Source organism: Pelodiscus sinensis, chromosome 3, assembly GCF_052426305.1.
Source record: "Pelodiscus sinensis isolate ZL-2025 chromosome 3, ASM5242630v1, whole genome shotgun sequence".
Classification (NCBI taxonomy): Eukaryota; Metazoa; Chordata; order Testudines; family Trionychidae; genus Pelodiscus; species Pelodiscus sinensis.
The window spans coordinates 143,721,384-143,736,747 of record NC_143054.1 but is presented as its reverse complement, the minus strand read 5'-3'; the positions used below and the strand labels follow the sequence as shown (position 1 = coordinate 143,736,747).

The 15,364-nt window shown below is 44.6% G+C and overlaps 1 long non-coding RNA gene across 1 annotated transcript; it reads left to right on the top strand.

Annotated features, from left to right (window-relative positions):
- The first annotated feature begins 11,911 nt into the window (after nucleotides 1-11,911).
- LOC142827662 (uncharacterized) lies at nucleotides 11,912-14,522 on the top strand. Its single transcript, XR_012902370.2, has 3 exons — nucleotides 11,912-11,978; nucleotides 12,179-12,253; nucleotides 13,165-14,522. It is a non-coding gene; the product is annotated as an uncharacterized LOC142827662 (long non-coding RNA).
- Nucleotides 14,523-15,364: the final 842 nt, after the last annotated feature.

Sequence of the window (15,364 nt, the reverse complement as noted above, 5' to 3'; positions counted from 1 at the left end):
TAAGTGCTTAGCTGCATGAGAAAATGTTCTTGGAAGCTAATGATGTCATGTCCTGAGAAAATGTTGAATAACTTATTCAGGGTTTGAGTCTTTCCGTATTATAGTAGTAACAGCAGCTGAGAGATACCCTGTTTTGTCATTTGTGGTGTCCATACAACTGAAGCAAGATCAAAAGTAATATTTTACAAGTGGTACCTGCAGCCTAGCTAATTTCCTAAGTACCACCAATTGCTTTTATAGCAGGTTAAAGCCTGAAAAAGTAGAGATAGTAGCTGAAAACTGAGATCATATAGAGCAACTATTTTATATTTGCACAATGTTCTTAAAGCTATTGAAAATCTTACCCATAGCTATCGGTGGCTCATGGCAGCACTTGGGAGGTGCACTGCCTCCACCAGAATTCTAATCACTAATTGGGGTGCTTCCTTATGCCCCCTCCCTGTTCCTCTGGGTGGCCCTGCCTGCACCAGTTCCCTTATGGCCACAGCAACGTTTCTTTGACTGCATCCACATTTAAGGTTTCACTTTGTGCTAGAAGGCCAAGCGAGAGCTTCTACATACCGATTGCTTGCCTTTTCAAGTTATATATCAGAGAAACATTGATTCAGTTGCTGATTGAAGGGTAGTGCTTAACAATAGCCCTCCTTTATCATGTATCAAGTGCTGAAAGTATGCTCAATCTTATAAAATACACAGAGGAAGATATGCCCCTGTTCCAAGGGGCTTACAAACTAGCAAGCAATACTGTATAGCCATAAATATTCTGGCTGGCCATTATGCAGATGGTTTACAGAGAACACAGGGGGCAAGAAAGACAACAAGAAGAAATAACATACGTAAGAATGGAATTACTCATCTGGAAGATGAGGACCAGGAGTTTGAATATAATGCCATGGGTGATGGGAAGCCAGTGAAAGCACTCAGATAAGAAAGTGACATAATCTAAGCTGCAACAGAGGAACATGATTTGTGCATCAGCTTTCTAGCTGGACTGTCAGGGAATGAGGTAGCAAGCGGGAGACCAGGTTTGCAATGATCAGTGTGATAGATGACCAAAGTAACAATGAGATTGTGACTGTAATGCTGGATAGGAAAGCATCACTTCAAGAAGGGGATTTGGTGGTAGCAGAAAGAGGAGTCAAAAAATAACAGCAAAGCTGCAAATCCGGGTAATGGGAAAGACAGTGGGAATCAACAGAGAAAGAGAGAGGAAGGCATAGGATTAAATTTTTAGGATATCAGCAGGAGTGACTGGTGCCTGCAGGGGGAGAGGATGCAGAGAGGGCCACCCAGAGGAGCAGATAGAGAATATGTCGGCTTACCCCGTTTAGCAGTTTGACTGTTGATGGCACTTCCCAAGTGCTACCATAAGTCATCTATGGATTTCAGTGTATTGACCTTAAGCAGGCAATGAAGTCATCTACAATATGATTGCAGAAAGACAACCAAAATACTGAGAAATAACAGAGAGGGGGGATGTTAGGAGTGAACAAGAGATGTCAGATTCATCAGCACAGAGTTGGTAAATGAAGCCATGAAGGTGAATGAGGTTTCCCAGAGACAAAATGTAGAAAGAGAAGAGTAGAAGACTAAGAACTGAGTCCTGTGGGATGGAAATGGAAAGACGGATGAGGAACTTGAGCAGAGCCTGAAGATGCAGAAGGATAGATTTTAGGTGTGGTACCAGGTGAATGCAGAGACATGAATGTCCAAGGAGAGAGACTGGATGAAAGGCTGACCAAATATGTCAAAAGTAACAGGTAGAAAGTCATTATGGCCTGCTGAATAAGGAATATATAAGGAATAAGATGTATACGCAAATGTCATGATTCAGTTTCCCCCTCTTAACCTTTGCCCATCTTGTCCATTTTGGTAAGCGTTTTGGAGCTGTGACAGTTTCTTTCTTTGCATTTGTGCTACCATAACAACAACAACAACAACAGAGGATGATAACAGAGAAGAGGCTTTTAGGGCTAGCCAGCAGGAGAGCATTAGTGACCTTGGTGAAGGTTGTTTTGGTAGAGTTGATGGGTGAAACCAAAGATTGTTAAGAAAGAAAATCAAAACCAAAACCATGAGAATAGAACATACACTTAAGGGAGTTTGGAGGCAAAGGAGTAATGGCTGGATTGGCAGTGTGATGAGCAAATTGAATGATCAATTAATCTTTTGGATCTTTAAACTCTGATGGGGAGATGAGTTAGTAACTGGATGGGTAGAGGATTTAAGGGAGGGACTTCTTGTTGTTCAAATAAACTAAAAAAGACAGAGAACGGGCAATGTCAAATTTCCTCCTTGAAGAAATTAGTGAACCTCTGAGCAGACAGCCTCAAACCCTGATTATGTCATTCATGATCCTGCAGCATATAGGCAAATTAGGGCCTACTCATTATGGTCCAGTGTAATAGAACAGACCATGTCTGGGCACCACTGAGATCATCGGAACAGGGAGAATTGCTCAGAACTTGGGCTACTTACAGCCCATGACTGGAGTCCTTTCCCATACAGGCACCAAACCAGTCATACAGATCACTTCAGCTGCCAATCTGGCCAGCAGGAAGCCTCACAAGCAAAGCCCCTCAGACATCTCAGCTTTCCCTTTGCCACAATCAGACTCAGACCTTACACAGGTGAGAGGTTATAAAACCCAATCTCACCAACTCTTAACAGCCACAGTCCCAGGCCAATTTATGCCTCAGATCTTACCCACAAGAGCATGCTGGGCCAATCCTTTAGAATCTAAAGGTTTATTAATAAAAGACAGAAAAGGTTGAGAGTGAGATTGTTAAAGAGGATAATACATTACACACATCAATCACCACTTTCTTGATGCAGGCTCTCAGCAGAGATGTTACAGACTTCCAGCTTAAAAGTCTTTGGTGTACATCCTATATCAGGATGGGTCAGCAAATCCTTCCTGGCTCTCTGTCCTTAGCAAGGATGCATCTGGAAACAGGAGCAGGATTGAAGACAAGATGGTGATGCCCTCATGGAACTTTTATATTCTTGGTGCAAGCATGTCAAACTTGAAGCCTACTGAGGGCTATACAAATGAAAACTGATACTTTCAGGGTCACCAAAGAAAATGTACTTCTATCAGAAAGTCATAATTATTTATTATTATAGATTATGTTTTAGGTATATTTTATAATTTTTCAGGTCTTGTTTTAATATAATACAATAATTTGATGTGTGAAATTGTTATTTGCCCATATAAAATAATTTTAAATTTAAATATAAACTTAAGGTACTTTTTAATGTTTTATATGATACATAACTTGTTTGGTGAAATAAAAACAAGTATAGACCGTGGTTAATCAAATAGAACAGGCTTCTGAGAAATTTTCAGATACTTTGTAAGTTTGAGATTTTACATAAACATATGATATTCATGCAATTGCAAAAAACTGACATATTTACTGATATAAAATTAATATACATTTTGTGATTTTATTTGGAATAAATAAATAAAAAACAAAATATTAACAAAATATCCCCTCCTCTCCCCCAGAGCCAGGCATTCCCAACCTAATGCCTTCTCCCTTCCCCAGAGCCAGCCCCCTCCCAACCTTCTCCAGCCTAATGCCTCTCCCCCTCTCACAGAGCCAGGCACCCCCAGATTCCCCCAACCTAATGCCTCGCCTCTCCCCCAGAGCCAGGTACTCCCAACCTAATGCCTCCTCCCTCACAGAGCCAGGCAGTCCCAGCCCCCGCAACCTAATGCCTGGGTCCCAGAGCCGCCACCGCCGCCGCCACACATTTCTTCCTCAAGCGCTTGGGTGGCATGAGCACAGTGGCCAGCTGTGGGAAAGCCCTTGATGCCTGTGCAGAGCATCTGGTTGGCTGTGAGCATGTGCTGGAGCACCATGCACAGAGTGGCCTGGTTGGCCGTGAGCAATCACTGTGGTGCCATGCGCTGAGCGGACGGTCGGCCACCTGTGATCTGTACTTGGCCACGTGCTCCGAGCAGCCAATGGGCCGCACTTTATTCTTTTATAAAAATGTAGTGGCAGACCGCAAAAAATTTTGATCGGTCTGCATGCGGCCCACCAGAGGCCTGTTTGACATGCCTGTCTTGATGTCTCCCACACTAGAACTGGTCACATGATCAAGTAACCTGTCTGTGTTTCACATGCAAGTAGCCATTATGCACTGGCTGGTTTGCAGGTTTCCAGACACATTCCTCAGGTGTGTACTGGCCACTCTGCAAGCCATTGTCCATGAAACAGTGCTAGTTAGCACAGCCATTCACTGAACAATCATTGCTTGCAATAGGCAATGCAGGCCCATTGCTCCCTCCCAGACAGAGAACATTTACAATATCAGAACAGAGCCCTGTAGGGGAGCCTGGACAGCCCTGCCTTAAGAATAAATGGTGATGTCTGCCTTGACCACTGTGTGGATCTCTAACAAGCAAAACCGGGGTCAGTCTCAAGTCTGGTGCACATAAGCATGCAGGCAAGGCTCAGGGGAAGCTTTGAGAGGCAGGAATGTTTTGCATAATAATGCAGATTAAGCAAGATCACGTCAAGAACACACAATCAACCTTGTACTAGTACTTCTATTTCTGATGAGCAAAATTACAGATGCGGTCATAAAATTTAATCACGCATGTAGTTTTTGCCACATCCTGAGCAGCAGGATGTAACCTAAATAAGGGCATTGGGCATTTTAGGTATTTTACATAATACGTAATCAATTGGTAAATATTATTAGAACAACCAAGTCTTGCTTTGCTATAAAATGGTCTTAGTAAGAAGATTCAATGGGAGGGAGGGAGTAGGATTGACCCACAGGCAGGGGCGGCCCGTGAGCCTAGGCAGACTAGGCGGTCGCCTAGGGCGCCGCTGGCCCGGGGCACCCCATGATGACATCACGGGGCACCCGGGCGCCTGATGATTACATTATGGCCATTGACAGCCGTGCAGGCGAGGGTACCGATCTTGCCTTCTGCCTGGGGTGCCAGCTGCCGCAGCTGGCCTCAAACTGCTCCTGACCACAGGTCCTACTCATTGTAACTAGAAATAAATAGACCCTTTACACCAGCTACATCAGTGCATGGTGTCCCAATGGGTGGGAATCAAAAGAACCACGACCTCCTGCCTGGTATTGTAGGTAGCATATGGGTGAAGTGTAAGTGAACTAGGCTTAATTATTGTATTATAATATTCTTCTATTAATTGCTTTTGCATTGCTTTGTGCTGTATTAATTGCGTTAGAATTTATAGTATTTAAGGTTTAAATTGTATAGTAATTGTTTTTAAGGCCTGTGAAATTTAAACAACTATATTCACTGCTTAAAGATTGCAGTAAATAAGGGTATGTCTACACTACCCCGCTAGTTCGAACTAGCAGGGGTAATGTAGTCATCCGCAGTTGCAAATGAAGCCCGGGATTTGAATTTCCCGGGCTTCATTTGCATGAAGCCGGCCCGCGCCATTTTTAAATGCCGGCTAATTCAAACCCCGTGCCGCGCGGCTACACGCGGCACGGAGTAGCTAGTTCGGATTAGGCTTCTAATCGGATTAGGCTTCTGTACAGCTGTGAAATGAGGTGTACAGCTAGTTCAGATTAGGAAGCCTAATCCGAACTAGCTACTCCGTGCCGCGTGTAGCTGCGCGGCACGGGGTTCGAATTAGCCGGCATTTAAAAATGGCGCCGGCCGGCTTCATGCAAATGAAGCCCGGGAAATTCAAATCCCGGGCTTCATTTGCAACTGCGGATGACTACATTACCCCCGCTAGTTCGAACTAGCGGGGTAGTGTAGACATACCCTAAGAAAGTGGTTAAGTCTCTCTGGAGTGTCCTGGCTTCCCTTGGATCTAAAATAAATCGAACCACATGACAAGTTCATATTCATAACTTCATATACAAAATCATACAAGCATATGAGTAGCACACATAGAATCAGCAGAGCATAAGCTTTCATTTGATAGCTCACATGGCCCATTTTGTACAGAACTGAGAGCAAACACCACCTGTGGGTGCAACATATTAAAATCCAGTAACATGACACCCAGCTCCACTAAAGGGACATAGCCATAGGACACTGCAACACCTAACTTTGATGCCTAGAAAATCATGGCACAACAATGGAATCTACAAAGCCTAGGTTAAGCACCTGGACTCCCTCCCTATGCAATAAATGAAGACATATGGGTGCCTAAAATAGGGATCCCCACAAAGCAGTATAGTAGGCAGGGAGCCACTTAAACTAGACAATGGGACATGGCAATGAAAAGGATGTGTCCTGAACCCCACTCCTCTCATGGAGTTAGGCACCTCAGTGCAGGCTGCAAACAGGGGAGCTGACAGCCTTGCTGGCCCCCTGAGCAAGGGGGGGGGAGCAGGGGCTCCACACTCCTAGAAGGGTCAGGGCCTCAGGTGGAAGGGGCAGGGCTGGGACAACCAGCCCTTAGCTCTGCCCAGACCATGGCACCTCCCCCCCAGTCCTTACTGCTGCCTGAAACGCAGCGCATAGCACCCCCTACTTCCCCAGGCAGTGCCCAGAGTGCACGTTTAATATGGTAACTGTCTCACTGCGAAAAATCTTAGTGGTTACACGGTTACACGTGCTGTGGGCTCTGCAGTATGAAGCTTATTTAAGCTTCATACTGCAGAGCCCACAGCAAAGCCCCGCGGGAACAGGGATGCTAGTCTCTGCTAGCTACGCTCCCAGGCATTAGATTTCACTGCCACAGTGAAGCAGCCTCCCTGGAAGTGGGGCAGAGTTTGACCAATATCATTAATCCATGAGCATCAGTTTATCGGTTAATTGGTTAAACCCTAACACCCCTAGGGTATGTCTACACTACCATCCTAGTTCGAACTAGGGTGGTCATGTAGGCAACCGGAGTTGCAAATGAAGCCCGGGATTTGAATTTCCCGGGCTTCATTTGCATAAGCCGGGTGCCACCATTTTTAAATGTCCGCTAGTGCGGACTCCGTGCTGCACAGCTACACGCGGCACGGAGTCCGCACTAGCAGACATTTAAAAATGGCGGCGCCCGGCTTATGCAAATGAAGCCCTGGAAATTCAAATCCCGGGCTTCATTTGCAACTCCGGTTGCCTACATTACCACCCTAGTTTGAACTAGGGTGGTAGTGTAGACATACCCCTATTGATTAGAGCACCATGGTTACTACAAATAAAGACATAAGACAAAATCAGATGTAAACGAACACATAAGACTAAATACAGTGGAGCACCACAGTGGCAATTTCTGCCACCCTTTTCCTGCAAGGCTGGGCCCAACTCCCAATTAGGGCATTACTACCTGGCAGACAGGGTTCCAGGGGCTCACAGAATTGGCCCTGCTGCCTCTTGGTAAAGACAGGATGAGTGTTTAGGTGGCTGGGCTAAATCTGAGGCTGTGTCTAGACTACATGCCTCTGTCATCAGAGGCATGTAGATTAGACACATAAGCAAAGGCAAATGAAGCCGCAATTTAAATGATCGCGGCTTCATTTAAATTTACATGGCTGCCGTGCTGAGCCGACAAACAGCTGGTCAGCTGTTTGTCCGCTCAGCGCGCTAGTCTGGACGCTCCCTTGCCGACATCAAAGCCCTTTGTCGGCAGCCCCATTATTCCTCGTGGGATGAGGTTTACCGGGGCTGCCGACAAAGGCCTTTGATGTCAGCAGAGGAGCGTCCAGACTAGTGCGCTGAGCAGACAAACAGCTGACCAGCTGTTTGTCAGCTCAGCACGGCAGCCATGTAAATTTAAATGAAGCCGCGATCATTTAAATCGCGGCTTCATTTGCCTTTGCCAAAACAACATATCTACATGGCTCCGTCGACGTACCCTGAGTGTGAGGCACAGCACTATGACCTGGTGTATGGGTTCATAGTGCCACTCAAATTTGGCCCTGCTGTCCCTTTGTCACCCTGATATAAGAACAGCCTGGCCAAACTTGAGTGATCCTGTGATCCTGTGTGTCAGATCACAACATCCAAAAAGGGAAATTGAGTCTATCCCTGCAGGATAGGAACCACCAGTCTGCAGGTGAGTGCAGGGCAGACTCTGAAAACCTAATCCTAGAACTTCCCACGTCCTGGGGCAGGACTCAAATCCTTCCTCCATGTGGATAAAATGGATAAAACTAAACACAAAATTCACCCAAATGAAAAATAAAAATAATGTCAGGGGGCTTTACCTATGATCAAATAGTAGATATTATACAACATGTGACAGTCACAGATGGGGAAATAGGAGGCAGATGAATGAGTGTTACTAAAAGGCCACTATAGATACTCATAGCAAGATCGCGTGGCGCATGCGCAGATCGCGCGGCGCCGGCTGTGCCGGCTTGTAATCTACTTGCCACGGGTGAATAGATTACATGATTTGTCAAGCCCTGCTAATATGCATAAAACTACTAAAATCCCCTTCTAGGGTAAAGCATATCCTTCTCCAGCCTCTGCTGCTGAAACACCCTTTGTCCTGACTTTCCCTGGAACTTTGGGCAGACATTCTTGCACATGTTCCATGTCTTCCCTGGAGACTCTCTTAGCATAAGTCCCACTTCCTACCCCAAGTGTCTAAGGTATAAAGGCTGCTTTCCAGCCCCCAGGCTGCATGAACAGACAGATGGCAGTCTCCCCCACCAAGAGCCAGTCCAAAAGTCACGTCAATCCCATGCAGCGCCTGCAAGTCTCCTTCATTCCTTCTGATGTCTGACCTCCCAGCTCACTGGAAGTGTCAAGGATCCACAGGCTCACTTGCCTTGTTACTGAGAATACTCATCAGCTGTGCTCCCTGGCTATTTGCACATTCTTTGGAAGTGATGATGGGAAAAGGCAGAGTGCCACGTTCTTGACCTTCATCATTGTCCTTTCTTGCTCCTTCTTCAGCTCTTTTCAGGGTGGCATGTGCTTTGCTACCCATGGAGACCCATCATTGTCGCCAAGCCTCAGTGCTGCTTGGGCCCCTAAAACACCACATGTCCCCTCATCACTGTCATACCAAAATGCCAGCAGGAATAAGCAGGGCTCGACAAACTGCTGAATCTACTTGCCCATGGCAAGTAGATTTCAGACGGTCACTCCGTGCATCCCATTCACCTGCGCTTCGCGCATGTGCAGTGCTGGTCTGGCGCATGCGCAGTGCAGGGCTGGCGAGTAGCTCTCACCGGGGTTTGTCAAGCCCTGGGAATAAGAGTTGCAAATTAAGTAATCATTCCTACTTGCAGTCTGAATCTGCCACCTTTATCCATAGTGGGCCGCACAGTACCTTCCTGAACAAGTAATCCCACTGACTTCAGTTCTACATTCTCACAGACGTCACAACTGGATCATCAGTAAATGGTGTCAGTGACATTCTTCTGACATGACTTTTGCAGGACTTGGTAGTTTTAGCATTTTGGATTCCCCAGAATCAGGCATTACTTCTGCAGTGGGAAGGAAGCCACAACAACATCATGCAATGAATTACAGTGGACAAAGTGCAGGGGCACGCCGGGTCCTAAGTCCAGGGTTCAGCCTCAGCTCAACCTCTATCTTCTCTTGCATGGCTGCTCCAGAGACTGAGAAAGGAAATCAAGTATCAGCGAGGTAGCCATGTTAGTCTGGATCTGCAAAAATGAGGAGTCCTGTGGTACCTTAGGGTATGTCTACACTACCCCGCTAGCTAGCGGGGTAATGTATGCATACCGCACTTGCTAATGAAGCCCGGGATTTGAATTTCCCGGGCTTCATTAGCATAAGCGGGGAGCCGCCATTTTTAAATCCCCGCTGCTTCGAACCCCGTGTAGCGCGGCTACACGGGGCTCGAACTAGGTAGTTCGGACTAGGGTGCCTATTCCGAACTACCGGTACACCTCGTTTCACGAGGAGTACCGGTAGTTCGGAATAGGACCCTAGTCCGAACTACCTAGTTCGAGCCCCGTGTAGCCGCGCTACACGGGGTTCGAAGCAGCGGGGATTTAAAAATGGCGGCTCCCCGCTTATGCTAATGAAGCCCGGGAAATTCAAATCCCGGGCTTCATTAGCAAGTGCGGTATGCATACATTACCCCGCTAGTTCGAACTAGGGTAGACATACCCTAATAGACTAACAGATTTATTGGAGCATAAGTTTCATGGGCAAAGACCCACTTCGTCAGATGCATGTAGTGGAAATTCCAGGGGCAGGTATAAATATACAGGCATAAGAAAAGAGTACCAATCAAGAGTAAGGCTGGAGATAACGAGGTCAATTTAGTCAGGGAGGATAAGGCTCACTTCTTCTAGCAGCTGATGTGGAAGTGTGAACATCAAGAGAGGAGAAATTGCTTTTGTAGTTGACTAGCCATTCACAGTTTTTGTTTAATCCTAAACTGATGGTGTCAAATTTACAGATGAACTGAAGCTCAGCAGTTTCTCTCTGAAGTCTGTTCTTGAAGTTTTTTTGTTGCAGGATGGCTACCTTTAAATCTACTACTGTGTGTCCAGGGAGATTGAAGTGTTCTCCTACAGGTTTTTGTATATTACCATTCCTGATGTCTGATTTGTGTCCGTTTATTCTTTTGCGTAGGGGCTGTCCAGTTTAGCCGATGTATGTAGCAGAGGGGCATTGCTGGCATATGATGGCGTATATTACATTGGTAGATGTGAAGGAGAATGAACCCGTGATGGTATGGGTGATCTGGTTAGGTCCTGTGATGGTGTCACTGGTGTAGATATATGGGCAGAGTTGGCACCAAGGTTTGCTGCATGGATTGGTTCCTGAGTTAGAGTTACTGTGGTGTGATATATTGTTGCTGGTGAGAATCTGCTTCAGGTTGGCGGGTTGTCTGTGGGCGAAGACTGGCCTGCTTCCCAAGGCCTGTGAAAGTGAGGGATCATTGTGTGGGATGGGTTGTAGATCACTGATGATGCGTTGGAGAGGTTTTAGCTGAGGACTGTAGCTGATGGCCAGTGGTGTTCTGTTGGTTTCTTTGTTGGGCTTGTCTTGTAGTAGGAGGCTTCTGGGTACACGTCTGGCTCTGTTAATCTGTTTCCTCACTTCCTCGGGCGGGTATTGTAATTTCAAGAATGCTTGGTGAAGATCTTGTAGGTGTTTGTCTCTGTCTGAGGATTGGAGCAAATATGGTTGTACCTTAGTGCTTGGCTATAGACAATGAATCATGTGGTGTGTCCGGGATGGAAGCTGGAGACATGAAAATAGGCATAGCAGTCAGTAGGTTTTCGGTATAGGGTGGTGTTTATGTGACCATCACTAATTTGCACCTTAGTGTCCAGGAAGTGGATTTTTTGTGTAGACTGGTCCAGGCTGAGGTTGATGGTGGGGTGGAAATTGTTGAAATCGCGGTGGAATTCTTCCAGAGCCTCCTTCACATGGGTCCAGATCATGAAGATGTCATTAATGTAGCGTTAGTAGAGAAGGGGTGCTAGTGGACGAGAGCTGAGGAAATGTTTTACCAGGTCAGCCAAAAAAATGTTGGCATATTGTGGGGCCATGCGGGTGCCTATAGGGGTGCCACTGGTTTGGAAGTATATATTGTCACCATATCTGAAATGGTTGTGTGTGAGGATAAAGTTTCTGCTCAGTCACACCACTGACTTCCAGCAACTGCATTGTCTTTCATATAAGCTGCTCCAGAATGCTCCAAGGAGAATGAAATAATGCAATCCCCCAAAATTGAAGAGTGGGATGTAGAAGGAGGTATGAACATGGGAAGAAAAGAGTTATCTTCTGATTAGATTTCAAACTAGATGGAAAATCAAAGAGGTGTAGAAATATTCCTGTATTTAATGGTAAGATCTCCAGGAGAGCTTGTGTAGTGGGATGCAGAAAAGGTTGGGGTGGTCTATGAGTAGTGAGACAATAGAAAGAAACAAGAGCTGTGAGACAGAATGGAATATGGCTGGGTTTTAAAATCAAGGAGGAGAATGTTGAAATGGAGAAGGGAAAACTGCCTTAATTCCAAGATAAAGATTCTTCATATTTTCTGGAACTTCCAGCTGCTCCAAATGATGTCCCACCTGGAAAAGACTTCGTAAGTCTTACTGGTTACAATTGGGAACTTGCAGCCTCAAGCACTAATGGCTGATTACTGACTGACTAGATCTGTAAATAATGTTGGATAGGAAATGATACCTGTGGCCAAATGGAGAATCATTTCACCTTCCTAGTTATTGAAGATTAAGGTGTATAAAAGTTCCTGTGTTCAGGAATTGCTTGCTATATTTCTAACAGCTGTATGCAAAGGATGGGGACTGTCTTGAATGGTCCAGAATCTCCCAGAAATAATTTTCATCAGCTTCTATGTAGGTGAGTACATTCCCTTGTCATTATCAAATTACTTGGAACTGCCTTTATAAAGATTCCTGAAATGTCAGCAGGCTCTGACATTCTCCTTTCAGATGTGCTGTGCATTGTCTTCCAAACTTGATCTATAGCTGAAAGATCAGCTAGCTTGAAAAGTTTGATTTTTTCCCCCTTCTACTTACAGTGGTTTTAAATTATGTAGCTCAAATGCCTTGGAATTATTTTTGATTTATACTTCTTATAGCCAAACATAAAAACATGTGCATACTTTTATTACAGTGAACACTCATTAAGTAGCTCTGTAGTGTGTGCAGGACTGAGGCCTATCTAAATATTAAAATCGGGCTCATTGTGTGTTGGCTTTTAGGAAGGCTTCGTTGTCTAATGATTAGAAGTGAACAGTCAGAAACAGAAGTGCTTTTGCGGAAAAACTTGCCAGCTGTCTACACTGGCCGCTTGAATTTCCGCAAGAACATTTACAATCTCATGTAAGAAATCAGTGCTTCTTGCGGAAATACTATGCTACTCCCATTCGGGCAAAAGTCCTTTTGCGCAAAGCTTTTGAGCAAAAGGGCCAGTGTAGACAGCTCAGATTTGTTTCGCACAAAAAAGCCCCGATCGCGAAAATGGCGATTGGGGCTTTTTTGCACAAAAGCGCGTGGCACGGACGCTTTTCCGCAAAAAGTGCTTTTGCAGAAAAGCGTCCGTGCCAATCTAGACGCTCTTTTCCGCAAATGCTTTTAACGGAAAACTTTTCCATTAAAAGCATTTGAGGAAAATCATGCCAGTCTAGACGTAGCCCTAGGGTTCTGCTAGTACTACCACTGATTTGTTTGTACAAGTCTCTTGGCTGCTCAGTGCCTCACTTTTGCCATTTATGGAATGAGTATAATACTGTAATACTTTCCTTCCAGGGTGAGAGGACAGAGAGGCTAACTTAAGAAGTGCTTGGAGATCCTTTCGGTGAAAACTTGAAGTGGTGCCTGGATGCCTCCAAAGCCCTACTTACTGCCCCCCTTTGTGGGTGATTTGTTTTAACTATGTCAGGCTAAATGGTTTGTAAACAAGCAATAACTGAATGTGGAGAGTTTGTCACTGGGGTGTGAATGATTCCAATCAGTGGATATAGTTACAAGTTGATTCAGAGCTTTTTCTGCTAATCCTCCTCCTGGCTTCTCCCTCACAATCCTCTCTAGCAGTGATGAATTTCCCTCTTGAAATTAATAATGCCAAGCCTGCCAGTGTTTTAAAATCCAAACTTAATTTTGTCCTCTTGAGCTTTGCCTTTGGCACGTGAAAGCAGAAGCTTTAAACTCTATTACTTGGAAAGTCTGCTGGGATGCCTTGGCATGGCAGGTGCTATATACGTTTAGTGCTGCATTGCTATTAAAGTCCATTAAGAGGGATCTTTCTAAAGCTGTCAGTACACTGCAGATTAAAACCAGAAAAATAAAGGCATGCACAATACATGCCTATCTAATGGTCCAGATAGCTGCAGAGAGGGGATTCATCTTTGGCTTGCGATCAGCTTTACAGCTAGGCTCACTGTAAAGGATATTTGGTTTTCTGCATGAGCCCTGGCCCCCCCCCCCCCCCCAAATGTAATCAAGCTTATGTGGAAGCCAGGCTTGTGTTGAATCCAGACCTTTGTGTTTTCTATATTCTGCCCCATACCAATTCTCTAACTTCAGGTAAAAACTAGCCTTTAGCAGAACTAGCATTGTAGACAACTCAGAGTTGGTGAGGTGAGAAATTTATTTGGAATTCTAGAAAGCCTTTGACAAATTCCCTGACAAAAGGCTATTAAAGAAACTAAGTAGCTATGAGGTGCGAGGCGAAGTCTGGTCATAGCTCAGAAACTAAGACCTAGGAAACAGAATGAGAATAAGTGACTAGTTTTCTGCAAGGAGGTGTCTCATTGTTCCATACATAGACCAGTATTAAATGCATTTATTAATGGTTGGAAAAAGAGAATTAACAGTGAGGTGGCAACATCTGTATCTGACACAGCTGTTGAAATCAATCAAATCTACGGAAGACTGTGAGGAACTGTAGAGGGGCAGTGAATGGATCGCGCAATGGCAAACACAATCCATTATTGACAAACAGGCAATGCATTGTGGAAGGAATAAATTGTAACTACTCAGTCATCTGAATGGGTTCTAAATTAACTGTAGCCACCAAAGGAGGAAACCTGGGTGTTTTTTTCTCACTATGCAGTGACCCAAAACCAAATAATGTTAGTATAAATAAAGAATTCAGTTAGAAAATACTGAAACTATTGTAATGTTGTTATTATTATTAAAATTGGCACAGAATCATCTGGAATGGGGTGCTCACTTCTGGCCATGATATTTTCAAAAGGGTGTATCCCAAACAGGGTTCTCAGATACAGGTGGTGGACCTTACTAGAGGTTTGAAAGGCATCTGTGTGAAGAAAGGCCAAAAAGCCTGAACTGTTTATTTTAGAGAAGGTATTAAAAAGAGGAGACATGATAGATGTGCACCAAATGAGTGACTGAGAAAATAAATTTGAAACTCTTATTTACCCTCCCATACTAAAAAGACCAGGGGACAGTCAATGAAATTGAAAGGCCATAACATTTAAAACTGTTGAAAGGAAACACATTTTTATGCAGTGCATAATTAACTCATTTTCATAAAATAGCATGAAGCTTAAAGAGATTAGCAGGATTCAAAAGAGGATTAGACATTTATATGAGTAATGTAATTGGGGATGTTCTTAGTAAACAGAATAACTTTTTTATTTCTTTTGTCATAAAGGGATATAAACCTTCATGCTTCAGGGCCTAAGAGCTTTCTTTCTTTCTTTCTAAACCCTGTTATTCCATAAATGTCTACTGCTGAGTTTCTTGTATTTTGCTGGTCACTGTCACAGAGCTTGCTAGTCTAGATGGACCAGCATTCTGATTTTCTGGGGCAATTACAAGGCTTCACAACCAGGCTTTACACTGGAATAGAGCACAGACCAGCTTACTAGCATGAAAGTCACTTGTTCCTCCAGATATCGCACAAAACCACAGCCACACTTTTTCTATTCTTACTGCTCCACTTAATAGGACCCACAGAGTAGTAAATACTAACTCCCATGCC